Below are 15,373 nucleotides of genomic sequence, written 5' to 3' on the forward strand. Positions count from 1 at the left end.
GGAAGCCACCGGTTGAAGGGGAAGGCAAACCGCCTCAGAAAAGGGCTGGGCCGGCCGGCCCCATGGGCCTAGGCCGGCCGGCCTACCCCTTTTCGGGCTCGCCTCGGTCTCATCTTTGGCGTGTAGACTCCTCGCATCTTCTAGAGTTTCTGTCCTTCACGATTGCACCCCTTTGGACGTTGTTATCTTGGAGATATCTTCGAGGAAAGGATAGGATAGGGAATCCTTCCTTAAATCTTCATTTGCTTTGCTTAATCCCGAAGTATCTTGCTCGGTCCTTTGGGCTCTCTTGGAGGATGGATGTGCATGAATGTGCTTCGAATCAACATGGGCTTTGGTCCTTCCTTTGGGCTTTGGCCTTCGTCTTTCTCCGTGTTAGCGCTCGATCACGGGCCTCGTCATTTCATGCTTCAAAATAGGCCAAAAACCTGCAAAAACGAAGTTCCTCCAAAATATATGTGCAAGTGTGAAAATGACCAATAATTAGGCCGGGGTTAGGACGGTTAGTGATTTTGATATTGAATTCATGCCATTATCAAGGATAAACAAGGGATAAAACGAGTACTTAAGGAGCGCCAACATTCCCCCCATGCTTAAACCTTGCTCGTCCTCGAGTAAGTCCAGGAGCTTTGCTTATAAAGAAATCAGCGTTGCCCCTCAATGTCCTCTCTGCACTTAGTCATACATAACAAGACGTATTGCTCTCTCAAGTATTTAGCATTTAAGTTCATGTTGTGACCGGCTACTTTTTCATTATGGAAGATAGACTAGCAATTAAAGAACAAGCCACAATAATAAATAAATGCAATGCTCTCAAACTTAAGCGAACTTCAAACCTTTACCTTGTTTCATCGTGAAGAGTTTTCAAAAGAATGCATATCAAACATAAGTGAGGTTCTCTTGCAAAAGATCATGGAAATACTCATCTCATCAAGCCGCTCAAGCCTACATTAGATTGTTTTCAACCTATTCTACTCATATATAAAAGTGGAAGGCTTATGTGGAGCTTGGTAGGTAAAAACAATCCTAGCAAAACATTATATCTGAAATATTGTCAAACTAAGAGAGAGATCTAATGGGATTACCGAGACTAGTCAAAAAGGCCATTGGAAAATAATGTTGGAGAGGGGGAAAGATGAAACACACACATTTAGATAGATGGACATGTGCAAGTGGCAAATGGATGATCCCGAGACATAAATGAAGTTCTCGTTATCGGATTGCACATGGTTGGAAGATTTGAGTATGGAATAATTCTTCAAAGTAACTTGGAAAATTAATGAAACCAAAAAGAACTAAGGAGCATTTTATTCTTCTATTTTTTTCTATTCTTTTCTCCCTTTTTTTCATTTTTCATTTTTTTCTTTCTTTTTGCTCCTTAGAACTTTTGATAACATAGAATACTTACCCAGCCATCCCCCCATGCTTGAACGAATGCTCGTCCTCGAGTATGAATAGTGGGAGAACCAACTAGCTAGGGTAAGTATCTCAAATTTACCTTCTTCGTAAAACCGCTTGAAGGTGTGTTCCAGGATCAAAACCTTTCCCTCCCGCATACTGTCACTACACGAGGATAATCGGTAACGAACAACAAGAACACGATAGTTGATGTACTCTAGGTAAACCATGCAAGAGCAAAGCAAACCCAAAGCCAAGTCGCGATTCTATTAGGCATCAAAGTATCTCCGGGGAGCCTTGTCTCCCAAAACTTTTCTTTATATGGTGCCCTTGATTCTTTTGATTCCGTCGAAATGATAATCCATACTCAAATTGGGTTGTGGTCAAGGAGGTAACCACAAAAAGATATTTTTGGTTTAGGGTGGATATCCAGCGAGGTTTGCAAAATTCCCGAAGTAGAAACTCACAATGCATGGATAGATAGGCTAGCAAAAATAATGTTACAAAAAAAACGGAATGACCAGCTTCTTAGTCTCATACCAAAGAAATCAATCTTAATCCAACTCATCAAAATATAAGTTTGCAATCTTAAGGTTTCATCATGAAAGAATATGCTTCTATAGGCTTTGGTAGGTAGAACTTTGCAAGAGATACACAAATGTAGATAGCATAGGAATTAAGTTTTCAAATTAAACAACACATGGTGTAAGGTCATCGGTAGACTTAAATCAAAGAGCAACATATAATATGTGGGTTTAGAATTTAGTCATTTAACCTCCACAAATAAAAGAGCCGATATTTAATCATTTTAATTCCATTTAATTGAGAGCAAATGGTCAAGTCATATACAACATAGCGTAGGTAAAACAAAGCAGCAACTTTCATCATTTTTCCATAAGCATAAGGCATTGCCAAAATGTATCAATGTGGTGAGCTCAAAGTAATGGTGATCCTACACTTATTGAAAACAAAAACAAAACTAGGTTGTCCTCCTAGAAGCCATGTGATAGGTTGAGAGGTATATACAAAGGTTGCATCTATGGTTGAAGGCATATATGTACAAGCATTTAGAAAAAGAGAGAGTTGAGGAAGAATTACCGTCCTTCTCGATGCTCGTAATGAAGTGTAGCGTGGCCTCCCCCATACTTAAGCATTGTGCTAAGCATGGAAGAAGAATCATGAGCATCTTGTGGCAACCGTGATTATCTTACTTCATGAGATCTTTCCTCCTTGTCCACGAAATCCTCCCCCATGCTTAGCATGATGCTAGGCGTGGAAGGAGAAGATGGACCATCTTGGAATTCTTGAAGTCCTTCCCTCATGTGTATGAATATCATCTTCAATGTGTCTTCACCTTTGTTGCCTCAATTTCCTTCAACTTCTTCTTGTACTAAGTCATGGTCCCAATCATTGCTTCACGTCGTCGTCGCCACCTTCAATTCCTTGTTGTCTCATTGCTGCCGCATCTTCACGAATTTTTCTTTCAATTTTCAGAACAGAACCTGTACTAAAACATTGCTCCATTGCGAAGTACACGAATTTTTCTTTCCAATGAGTCCTTATTCGCCCAAAATTGATTCCGAACAAGAGAGTTATGTTCATTTTATCCAAGCGCTACAATCTGTCCCGACGAATTTCAGAACGCGCAACGTCCAATGTTCTTGCCATATCTCCTTGTACGGGTCTTCAAATTCATTGATCTTGAATGCGTTGGAATGAGAATTTGATGGAGCTTATGAATATCAACTTTTTGCTTCTTGTACAGCTCTGAACATGTTCTCAAATTGATGAAAACAGCTACGTCCTTCTCGGGTTTCGACGGTGTTGACGATCTTGATTGAAATTCTTTTGGTCTTGAACTCATGGGAGCGCTTCTTCATGCCTGCAAAACATTTTATACACACACTACCCCCGGGGTGACGGTCAGGAGTAGAAACAAATGCCAACAAACCTACCATTCCTAAAATCTCAATTTGTGGCAATGTTAGCTTAGCGAAACTAGTGAGTGTACGTGTGTGCTAGTGTCAATGCAAATGAGAGGAAGGTATATAAACAAAGACAATGTTTACACCTAGTTCTAAACACCATGTTTACAACTAGGTTTCCGAACTTCTCCATAGCCACAAAGACTTATTTAACCAAGGTCAAAACACCATGTCTATCCCAAGATCAATAGGCCTTCATAGCACAAGAAAAAAAAATAAAGCGCATTGCAAAGCTTATAAACCAACCAAATGCAACCTCATAGCTTGGTAACTAAATGATGATGGTCTTCAATCATGTCTAAACACCATGTTTACACAAGATTGCAAAAAGGAAAATGCTATCATAATAAGCATTACATGGATAGGAAAGCATACATCAATAAGATTGAGACCAAGCTAGCAAAATGAGGGCACGAACAATGGAATGGATGCAAAGTGCAAATGCAGAGTTAGCAAAAACAAGTGTTAGCAAGATTGAAAGGACCTTTCGATGTTGTTCCGCAACTAGCTTATTCAAAAATAATTGCTAAGAGTAACAAAAAGCCTTCGCGACACTTCATAAGAAGTGAGGCTTTTGTCAATGAAAAGGTTATTCATCGAAAAAGGACCAACCAACCGAGCTAACAAGGTTTTAGAAGTGGGTGTATGGGTTTCCTATATTTTTGGCTGAAAACAAAAATTTTGAACAGAGAATGTTGGGTATAGAAATTCTATCTAAGGTGGTTTCAAAAAAACTAGAGAGAAACAAAAGTTAGATTTTTTTTTTGAATGAAAAACATAACCTATGGTTTTAGGATTGCTCTATGAGTGGTTTTCCTAAGGGTTTTAGGATCTCAAAAGCGAGGCTAGTCAATGTTTTTAGAAAAGGTTTTTTTTTAAATGCAACATGCAATGTAATGCAAGGGTGAGACGAACAACATGGTATGCAATGCAACATGGGGTGGGTGAACAAAATGATATGACATGATGAGGTGGTCTAAAACAAAACAAAAAGTTAGCCTAAGCTAACTAGCCACAAGTTTAGAATCAAAGGGTGGTACAATGCTTCATAAATCGCTCTAAAAGGGACACAAAGAAAAAGACTCTAAACACTAATAGGCACACAAAAAGGTCTACAAGTTTCCCAAGATCAAATAACAAAGTGCTCCCTCAATAACATTTAGAATGAACAACATGAAGTTGTGGTTTTTATTAGAGCAATGGTACAATGTTACTTGATATTTCGATTAAAGAGTGCAATGTAGACGGTCATATTAATATATATAAAATAAAAGATCGGGTTGCCTCCCGCAAAGCGCTTCATTTAGAGTCATAGAGCTCGACTTTCTTACATACCTTCTTATTGATGCGAAGCCATGGTCCTTCATGCAAGAGGTGAAGGTGTTCCATGCAGCTCTGATTCCACTTCCCATGTTGGACATGATCAATCACGCTTAATGGAAAACTTGCCCAATCGTCTCTCACATCATGGTCACCTCCTTCTTTGTTGTCCTTCATCGCTACCTTTCTTTTCACGGATTTTCCTCTCTGTCTAGATTGGAAGTTGCACCAACCAATTGATCCAATGCAAGGTGCACGAAATCTTCTTTCCAACAAGTCTTTATTTACCCAAAACGCATTCCAATTGAGGGAGTTATGCCCCTTTTTCCCCGTTACTGCAATCTGCCTCGTGCTAATTTCAGCACGTGCATCTCCGATGTTTGAGACATAGCTCCTCCCGTGGGTTTTCAATTGTATCGATCATGGATGCGTTGAACCGAGGACTTGATGGAGATCCTGAATATTCAACTTTCTTGCATTGTAAACCTCTGGACTTGTGCACAAAATTGATGAGGCTTAGCGACGTCCGTTCTTGAAACTTGAATATGTTGATGATGGTGTTCAAAATTTTGGGCACAGTTTCCCTCCTCATCATTTGAGTTTCTTGTCCTGCATGGTTAGTGAAATTCGGGGCTTCTCCCGACATGTGCTCTTTTAGGGTCATGAGCTTGACCAAGCGCAAAGCAAGATCGAGATTTACAATTATTTGTAAACATATGCAACATAATCACATCCTCAATTAATTTTCATCAACAAGACATGGTGTAATTAAATGCAGCATGTGTTTCTTGCATAGCGCGGAGCTCATTATTAGGCAAAGGTTCTTTAAGCATGAAATCAACCTTCTCAAGAAACTCTAGCCTATCATCATGAAAAGAACAAGGCATAGAATTTAAACTTTCATTCCGACTATTGGTTCGAGCATGAGATTTTTAAAGATTATCAACAAAACCAATAGAAGCTTGAGAATTCACTGTATACCTTAGCCTCGGAGCTTTTTCATACTCATTAGAGTAGTGGTGCTTTGTGCGAGATGTCATCTTGATGCACTCTTCGTGGTCCGTCGTGATTTGCTTCTCACGTCTCCATGTGTTGAATGTTGCGCTCTTGTAATCCATCGTGGTTTGTTTGCAACATCTTCATTTGTCTAAGGTCGACCGCTTGTGCCTTCATTTGCCAATGACATTGGGGTTCTTCCTCTGCTCCAAGCCTCTTAATTTTATCATGCACGCTTGATGAAAACATCGCCCAAGCTCCTCTTCATTGTTGTCATCGTCATCTTTTCTATCTTGTTCTCATCGCGTTGCTCCTGCCTCTTCTTCGTAGAATATCTCCTGTACACTCAACAGAACATATACCAAAATATAGATCTATTGAAAAGTTTATGAAATTACCTTTCCAACGAGTGGTCACTCGCTTTAAACGGAGTCCAAACGAGAGAGTTATGACCGTTTTACTTTAGCGCTGCGTGCTGTCCAGAAAATTTCAGAGTGCACGACTTTTGATGTTTTGGCCATAACTTCTTGTGGGAAACTTCGATTGACTTCATTCTTGATTCGTTGGAATTGGAACTTCGTGGAGCTTTTGAATATCCAAAAATATACTGCAATTTTCTTCTGAGGTCGAGCAGAATATTGATGGGAATAGTATCTTCTTGTGAATTCATCCGAAGATGTCAATGATCTCAATCATGTGGTCTTTGGAGCGTCTTGTCGTGCGTCCTTGGCTTCAAGGTCATCACCATTGATTTACCAGCACATAGCATGGCTTCAATGATGTGTCTTCTCCATGATTCTTGCTTTACCCAAGGTATCGGGATTAGTGGAGGCTCCCGTGCTTTGTGTTGATGATTTGAGCGGTTTTCTTCCTTGATAGCATCACTCGACTAGAAGTATATCGAGCATCCCACTGGAGAAGATAGGTGGTGTCATGATTCTTCTAATCTTGTTGCCTCCAACTTTGGTCAACTTCAAATCATCATCTTTTGTGCACTCGGCCTTCCAATCATCCTTTGACATCGTCATCACTTTCTCCGTTGTTTGCTGCTGCACCTTTCTTTGTTGAATTGCTCCTTTGTCCAGTGCAGAACATGTACCAAACTCCAAGCTCATTGTGAGGTGTATCAAATCATGTTACCAAAAAGTGGTCATTTACCCAAATTGGACCTCGGATGAAAAAGTTATGCTTGTTTTACTCCGGCCCTACGCTTCGTCCCGAGAGATTTCAGAACGCGCAGCATTGAAAGATCTTTCCATAACTCTTCACACCGATCTCCAAAATTAACGATTTTTGATGCATTGGAAAGAAGACTTGACGGAACTTCATAATAATCTATTATTTCCTCATGGCACATATCTGATCTTGGATGAAAAACTCATCACAACAGCAACACTTCATAGATGATGATGATCCAATCGCACGATTTTCTTTTCGGACATGCTTCATACCTATTGCTTGAGCAAACAAATCTTCCCAAAAACATTAGTCTTTAAAATCAATTGACACGACAGCATACCTTATTTATCATCTTTTGCTTTAGGGAGTGGGGACTCGATAGCGGATGCTGGGCTACTAACAAAAGTTAGCACCTACCACTAAAGAGCGAAACTTGATGTTATTCACATCTTGTCGAAGTGGATCTAAGGTTTTCGATGTTGTTGTCGAGAACTCCTCGATCGTCTTGTCGTCGATTGTCGAAGTTTGTTGGAGCGGGTTGTGGACTTCTCGAAGCCCAAGTTTGGTGTCTAGCTTTTTCCACCTACTTTCAAGGACACGAACAAGAAAACAAGGGTATATGCAATAATAAAATTTAGGGTTAGCCCAAAAAATTAGATAGATCGCCCTAGGGTTCGAGTTGCCGATCCCCGGCAACGGCGCCAGAAAAGCTTGTTGACGTTCATTAACACCCCCGATTTGTATACCGCAAGTGCACGGTTCGTGGTAGCTTTTCCCTTAGAGTATTCCCCCAAGGTTTATCAATCCGTGGATCGACAATGAACTTACTAGGGTTTTCCATCTAATCTAACGGATCTATCCTAACATGAAGCATTAATTGCATATAAAAGGTGAACCTTTGATAGATATGAGTGATGTACGAAGGTTGATCTCATCCATGAACATCGGTAAGGATAAAACATGACCGAAGGCATGACTAAACCTATCACACGCATTCTAGTTGTAGTTCTAGCTAAATGAGTAAGATCAACATGCATCTCATCCAAAGCCTCTTTAAATCAAAACCTCCAATCCGATTCCTCGATACCCAACCTACTTAGTGGCAACGGCCTGTCACGACGCCACCCCTTTCAACGGGATACCCTGAAGCAAGTCGAACCCCCTTTGGGTAGATCCGGTATGAACTCCTAGCCACCATAGCTACAAGAACACCCCATGCAATCTATCTCGAGAATAGATCTGGGAATAAGCGCACCCAAAGCAAGAACGAAATCGGAAGAGGAGAAACATGATCGCTAAATAGATCGGATGACATGAAGACATTACTCACATAATAGATTCGTTTGGATCGCCACCACCGCGTATACACCATTGACGACTCCAACTAGCTCATGAACTCCACCATGACACAACCACGCAGGGAGGCCATGGCGGCTAGGGATGGCCTAAGCCATCTCCTAAACAACTTCGAAGACTTGCGACGGCCGTCGTCTCCCTCCGGTCTTGGCCCTAGATTTTCGTCGAGTTCTGGTTGGATGGATCCCTCGAGTTGAATAAGGTGCGAGCTATTTATAAGCCGAGGAAGCCACCGGTTGAAGGGGAAGGCAAACCGCCTCAGAAAAGGGCTGGGCCGGCCAGCCCCATGGGCCTAGGCTGGCCGGCCTACCCCTTTTCGGGCTCGCCTCGGTCTCATCTTTGGCGTATAGACTCCTCGCATCTTCTAGAGTTTCTGTCCTTCACGATTGCACCCCTTTGGACGTTGTTATCTTGGAGATATCTTCGAGGAAAGGATAGGATAGGGAATCCTTCCTTAAATCTTCATTTGCTTTGCTTAATCCCGAAGTATCTTGCTCGGTCCTTTGGGCTCTCTTGGAGGATGGATGTGCATGAATGTGCTTCGAAACAACATGGGCTTTGGTCCTTCCTTTGGGCTTTGGCCTTCGTCTTTCTCCATGTTAGCGCTCGATCACGGGCCTCGTCATTTCATGCTTCAAAATAGGCCAAAAACCTGCAAAAACGAAGTTCCTCCAAAATATATGTGCAAGTGTGAAAATGACCAATAATTAGGCCGGGGTTAGGACGGTTAGTGATTTTGATATTGAATTCATGCCATTATCAAGGATAAACAAGGGATAAAATGGGTACTTAAGGAGCGCCAACAGGTCCTCGTCGCCGACTACCTTGTGCCGCTTCCTCACCCGATCCACACCCTCGGTGAGCTTTCCCTCGGCCCCCTCTATATTTTGCGCTAGCGATTAGGACCTGCAGCGCACCCTAGGTGCCCCGGCCACGCTCGCCGGCGCTTTTCCACCACCGCCGAGCCGCCCATGTCGGCGAGGGTCCCTCTCCCAGCCCCGCAGAGCCTCGTTGAGTGCCCCAGTGGTTTACGCATGAGGCGTACTACCTCCTAGGCCAAACCGCAGGCCAAAACGAGCCCCAGAACGCCGGATTCGATGAACTCCGGCGAGCCCTATGCTGCGCCGCCACGGAACAGAGCACGCCGGCGCGTTCCGCCGCCGCTCGCGCACCCAGAAACCCTTGGCCATTCGATCTTGATTCAACATTCAAGATTAGATCTTGCGTACCCCTTCGCCCAAAGCTGACGGATCGCGATCCAACGGCTCAGATCTAACCATACCGCTTCAACCAGACACATTTGCTAAAGAGACCCTGGGTTTTCCTTGAATTAACCCGCCGTGCTAGCCTGTTCAAAAGTATTTTCAAACCGGTCCTGTTTTATTCACTTAGACCCCTAAGCTCTCTAGAATTTGAACCCGCCGTCCAGCCCTTGTTCTTTTATGAGTTAGACCCCAGAGTTATAGTTTAATTATGTTTTAGTCCTCGGTTTTGCCCAGAAACCCCCTGGAACTCTAGTTTTCTTACAAATAGGTCCCTGAACCTTGTTTTTAGCCTAGAATTTGCGTTTTAGCTCCGTTTTGGGCGTTCTTTATGTCCACGCGATCGTTGTAACACGTAGAATAGTTTTAGACTAGTTTAGTGTGCTGTTTCTATATATTGATGTACTGTTTCTTAGCTTTTGTTAGTGTTTGCTTGTATGCTTATTGTTGCGCATTGTTTTTGGCCATGTGTTCGTGAGTAGACGTTGAGCTACCGGAGGAGCCCCAGTACCAGTACCCGGAGCAGCCATCTTCTAACTAGTTTGAGCAGTAGCAGGAGCAGTATGAGGAAGGCAAGTATAACATGAACACCACCTATCACCTTTAATTACAATTTCATACTACATTTTAATACTGTATGCCTATAAGGACTTTCCTAGCCACTTTATATCCTTTATATATATCCTTGGGTTGCATTTTGGTTAGTTGTGCTAGGTGCCGCGCTTTAACACATAATGGTCCTTTTTAATTAATTTGATTAATGGAATATGCAACTTAATTCTGGAAGTGGCCCTCTGTGCTTCGTGCTTGGGTGGCTCACGTCTCGTTAAAATATGTTTTGTTAGAAACATGGTTTAGGGGGCCAGCACGGTGCTTAGTGCTTGGTTGGCCACTCTCCCTAAGGACCGGTTCATAGAGCGACAACCTGGGACAACAGCGCTATCACAAGACTGGAATAGGACGGTCTTGGCGTAATAATTAGGTCTTTTTGGTTTGGAGTAACTTACCTGCGGGGCAGGGGCGGTAAGCTTCTATGGCCCTCGTGCTGAGTGGCCTCGTCTGTGCTTCGTGTCTTGACGCCCACTAGACCTGCTCCATAGTCGCCGATCCACCCTCGCGGTTACTCCCTACCAACGAGATTCTTTGTAAAGGCCTCGTAGTGAGTTTGCTAGTCATCTCACCTAAGGAAGTGTGATGAACAACTGGCGTAGCTCACGACTTGTGGGTAAAGATGTGCAACCTCTGCAGAGTGTAAAACTGGTATACTAGCCGTGCTCACGGTCATGAGCGGCCCAGATCCTCCTTTTGATTAGTGGGGTTATCTTCCTTTGACGAGGCAGGTTTCCCCGGGTGGCTTGGTTCGGTTTGTTTCTCAGTAGTTTCTTAATTAATTCTGATTAATTATTATGAAACTGGGTTTATGGTAATTCATCAACTTGTAGTAAATAGTTTTAATAAAATTTTGCCAAGACTTAAAAGCTAATGCAGTCAGTCAGCCAACCTTAGAGCCTCATAGTTTGTGTTATACTTGTTGAGTACAAGTTGTGTACTCACTCTTGCCTCTTCTCTACTTTTTCCTCTGGGATACGCTACTGCTGCTCAGTTCCTGCCGACACGAGGGAGTTCGCTCAGTGCTACCAAGACTATGAGGACTTCTAGGCATTCGTCTCCCAGTCGACGTCCCTGTGGCGCCCTGCTCAGCTTCGGAGAGTTTTTATCGTCTATGTATTACGCTTCCGCATACTTTGTATCAGACATTTTGTCATTATTGTAATAAATAACATTCGCATTCGCTTTATTATGTCTTTTTACGTGATATGTGCTGTGATATACTGTTCATTCTGTTGTATATACGTGTGACTTGATCCTGGCACGTATATGATTCCTCGGTTTATGTCCTTTTATAAACCGGGTGTTACACCCGGCAGTGCTCAACATCTGCCACAATAGATAGGAAGTCCCTCCCAGTGTAGGCACAGGGAGTGCACATGGCCCTGAGCGTCCGTGATCACCACGTTCTCCATCTGCCCAATAAGACAGACGGTCAGCGTATCAGATTTTCTAGACTGGTTCTGGGTACTTTAGAGAAAATGTGCAAAACTGATGAAGATATGGACCACAAATTCCCAAAAGTTTACAGAAGGTGCCTAAGATAATGATGATCATTTTTTCTAGTCAACTCCAACTCAGAAATAGGGCTTAAGATGGTCAAAACATTAGGGGTTTGCCTAAAGGTCGACTCAGATTTCTGGCTGAACAGAGGGCTAGTATTTTGACTCTTAGTACCAAACCACTTGACCAAAAATTGTCAACATTTTACTGTAGCTTATTGACTTAGTTACCTAAAACTTTCATGTTGATCATTTTCTTAGGAGAGGCTTTTAAGATGGTAAAAAAATTCAGGTGGCCAGATTACAAGTTGACAGAATTACAGGGGGTTTCCAAATGACTGAATTTCATGATTTAAACTTCTCTAAAAAATTTCAAAATTTTACAGCAGTAAGGAGATTTGTTTTACTACATTTTGTTAAACAGGCTCAACTTATTTTGAGGTACTTATCTGTTTGTAAAAATTTGAGTTTTAAAGGATCATTAGTTTGAACAGATTTACTAGAACTTCCCTAGAGAAACTTTGAGAGATACCTTTTACGATTTTGTTTTGGGTTTGGAATTGAACTCCTTAAAGATGAATGCACGTCCAATACATACTCACAACCAGAAAAATTGCAAATAATTTTGGACTTACGCACTTTACTTCGGTGGCATACTTAATTACGGCTCTCTCTATTCATGATTAATAAAGTGTTCCTTGATTATCCATGGATGACAACTTGTATTGATTAATGCTTATGAGAAGTATTTGTGAAACTCTTACTTGTATGGATATTCTAAAATGTTCCTAGTTGGAGTTCATGTAAGGACACACATGAATATTAGACTAGCACGTGTATTAGTTGATTGACTACGTTTCACAAGTCATGGACATGAGGATGTCAAACTAATAATGTGGGCTCATGTGAGATTTGAGATTGAAGTGACCCAACAGGAGATGATGACTTCTCATTACACAATATATACACTATGTCCTAAGACTTGTGATCGTCGTATGTACTCAAGATGTGAACCGACTTACTTAGGGGCCATCAAATGCTACACCGTAACTGGGTAGTCATAAATTTGGCTTTCAGGTCTGTCAATAAGCATGCTGTGAGATATAGTCGGTCAAGATGGGATTTGCCCCTCTCTACAAGAGAGAGAGATATCTCTGGGCCCCTCGAGTGAACAGATCAAGAAATGCATGGCCATGCTAAGGTTAAGAGTTAACCAAGGATTCCGAATCACAGGATCGAGAAAGAGTGGTCAGCTTAAAACTAGACCAAATATCGTGAGGCAAAGAGAACAACATGTATAAGATTGTGAAGGATCGACAGATATGATTCGCGTGCGCATAGGAGTTGACACGTCTTGCTGGAGACCGCTATCAACTATTGGCAAGTAGGAGTACTCGGCCATGTCTATTCGCGCATGAGCCCATAGGGTCACACACTTAAGGGCCCAGAAGTCTAATGAGGATGAGATCCAAATTAGACTGGGCTTAAATGCACTAATGGGCCTTATCAGACCTGTAAGGGTGGGCACCCAAGGTGGGGCCCGAGGAAGCCCAACCATGGGCGCCCAAGGTCGGGACCATGGGAGCCCACCTAGGGGTGCCTAAGGGGCTATAAATAAAGGGGTGGTGGGCGCTAAACCCTAATTTAGCCGCCCCCTTTCTCCACTGTTGGCACCCAAGCAAGCCCCCTCCCTGTTTTACTTCCTCGTGCATTTAACCCTAGTTCATTCTAGCGGATCTAGCAATCCGGAGCGCGAAGCATCTTTCCATACGTGTGGACTTCGTGGAGGTGATGCGCTTGCTGCACAAGAACGAGCCGTTCGTGAGGTGGTTCACGCAACCGCATTGCTGGTTTCCATCTCCATTACACCAACGCGCTATAGAAGTTTTGCAACCGTTCATATAGTGGTAATTCCGTGATATATAACAACAGTGTTCCTTGGTTTATGCGGTAGAAAACTTTTGTTTTGCTACCCCATATCCTAATAGCAGTATCAAGAGCCAGTGCTGCATTGTTATATATTCGGTTGTGTGCATATGGAGATATTCATAGTGTAGATGAAACCCCAATCCTGTTTTGAATCCTCGCTGTGATGGTCGTGTGACGAATTCTCATACTGGTCGGGTATCCGCCATCTGAGTTAAGTGACACACATAAACCCAGTCACAGCAGGAGGAGATCAATGAGATTGGTCGAATCAAAAACTTGGATGATTCGCCAGATGCAGATGATGCATGAGGCAGATTAGATCTGCTTACCGAGTTGGAAAAGAGAGGCAAAAACATGTTGTTCGGTAAAACAGCCATAACTTTGGCGTACGAACTTGTATTGAGGCGATTATTATATGAAAATTCATCTACAAGAAATTTAATTTTGCTAAATTGAGCCGACTGCCAGGGGCGGTTTCACTGAATTTAGATTTGCGAAATTTGGCCTGGAAGATAGGGTTTTCGGCGATTTAAGTTTGGACGTCGGAAACACATAACTCTATTTTGCAGGTTATGTGATCGGTATGGCCCCTATGTATATGCGATGCATGTGGGTAATTGTTTCATGACCTGCATGTCATGATTATGACAATTCGGCAGGAGCCATATAAATTGTTGCATTTGATGTAACGGCCTGCGTGCCAAACCTGTGATGATCCAAGTCGTGAATGTAATTTTATTTACTACCTATTAGGTGTAATAGCGAGTTCTAGTTCTTGGAGTTTTCATCACATGAAGGATGGTGCACATGTACATGGAGACGAAGATCAACATGGTGAACAAGTTCCATGAAGATGGAGATCAACATGGCGAAGAGATGGAGATCACCATGGAACAAGGGTCATACTGATTCACAATTATGTGCTTGCCGTTCTTGATGTTTTACTACTACGTGCGATCATAGTAGAAGTAGAATGATCCCTCGCAAATTTTTTGAGCAATCATGCCCTACAAACTAAACCTTGCACTGTCCCATGTCTTGTACAATTGGTGGTGGGTATGAAATAAGGGCGCCACTAGTTTTCCTTGACTAGATAGGCTGTATCGGATACATGCATGCATAAAGTTTGGTAAGCTTGACAAGGTCATCTTAATGGTTAAGGATCTTGGGGCATAGAGGTTGGGAGCAAGACATGGAGATGTCACCCAACAACAAGAGTCATATGAGATATGATTAGCAAGAGTGGCTTACCGATCTACCTCTTCTTCTAGCGGTGATGCAAAAACTCACTAGTGGACGTGTTAGTTGTGGTGGGTATTGAATCACTAAGAATCAAAAGAGGGATATTGATTTTAGTGGGAGTAAATTCTGTTTCTTTTACTCTATCATGGATACCTTTGTCTTAATATTTTGCATTTATTTTGTTGTATATCAATGGCTCAAAACCAACCATTTGCTTTACATTCCGTACTTGAGAGCAACAAATTGAATGAGACAAACTACACGGATTGGATCCGCAACCTGAGAATTGTTCTCAGGGCTGCTAACAAAGAAGATGTTCTAGACACCACACTACCAGAAGAGCCTGCTGCAAATGCCATTGTTGTTGAGAGGAATGTTTAGAGGAGAGCGGTTGATAACGACCGTGAAGTGAGCAGCCTCATGCTAGCTTGCATGGAACCGGAGCTGCAAATGCAGTTTGGGAATAACTATGCGGCGCACGATATGATCATGGTGCTTCAAGACATGTTCTACACTCAGGCCAGGACTGTAAGGTTCAATGTGTCCAAGGCCTTTGCTGAAACTAAGCTAGCTGAAGGAGCATCAGTTGGGCCGC

Source organism: Panicum virgatum, chromosome 3N (genome assembly GCF_016808335.1).
Source record: "Panicum virgatum strain AP13 chromosome 3N, P.virgatum_v5, whole genome shotgun sequence".
NCBI classification, from domain to species: domain Eukaryota; kingdom Viridiplantae; phylum Streptophyta; class Magnoliopsida; order Poales; family Poaceae; genus Panicum; species Panicum virgatum.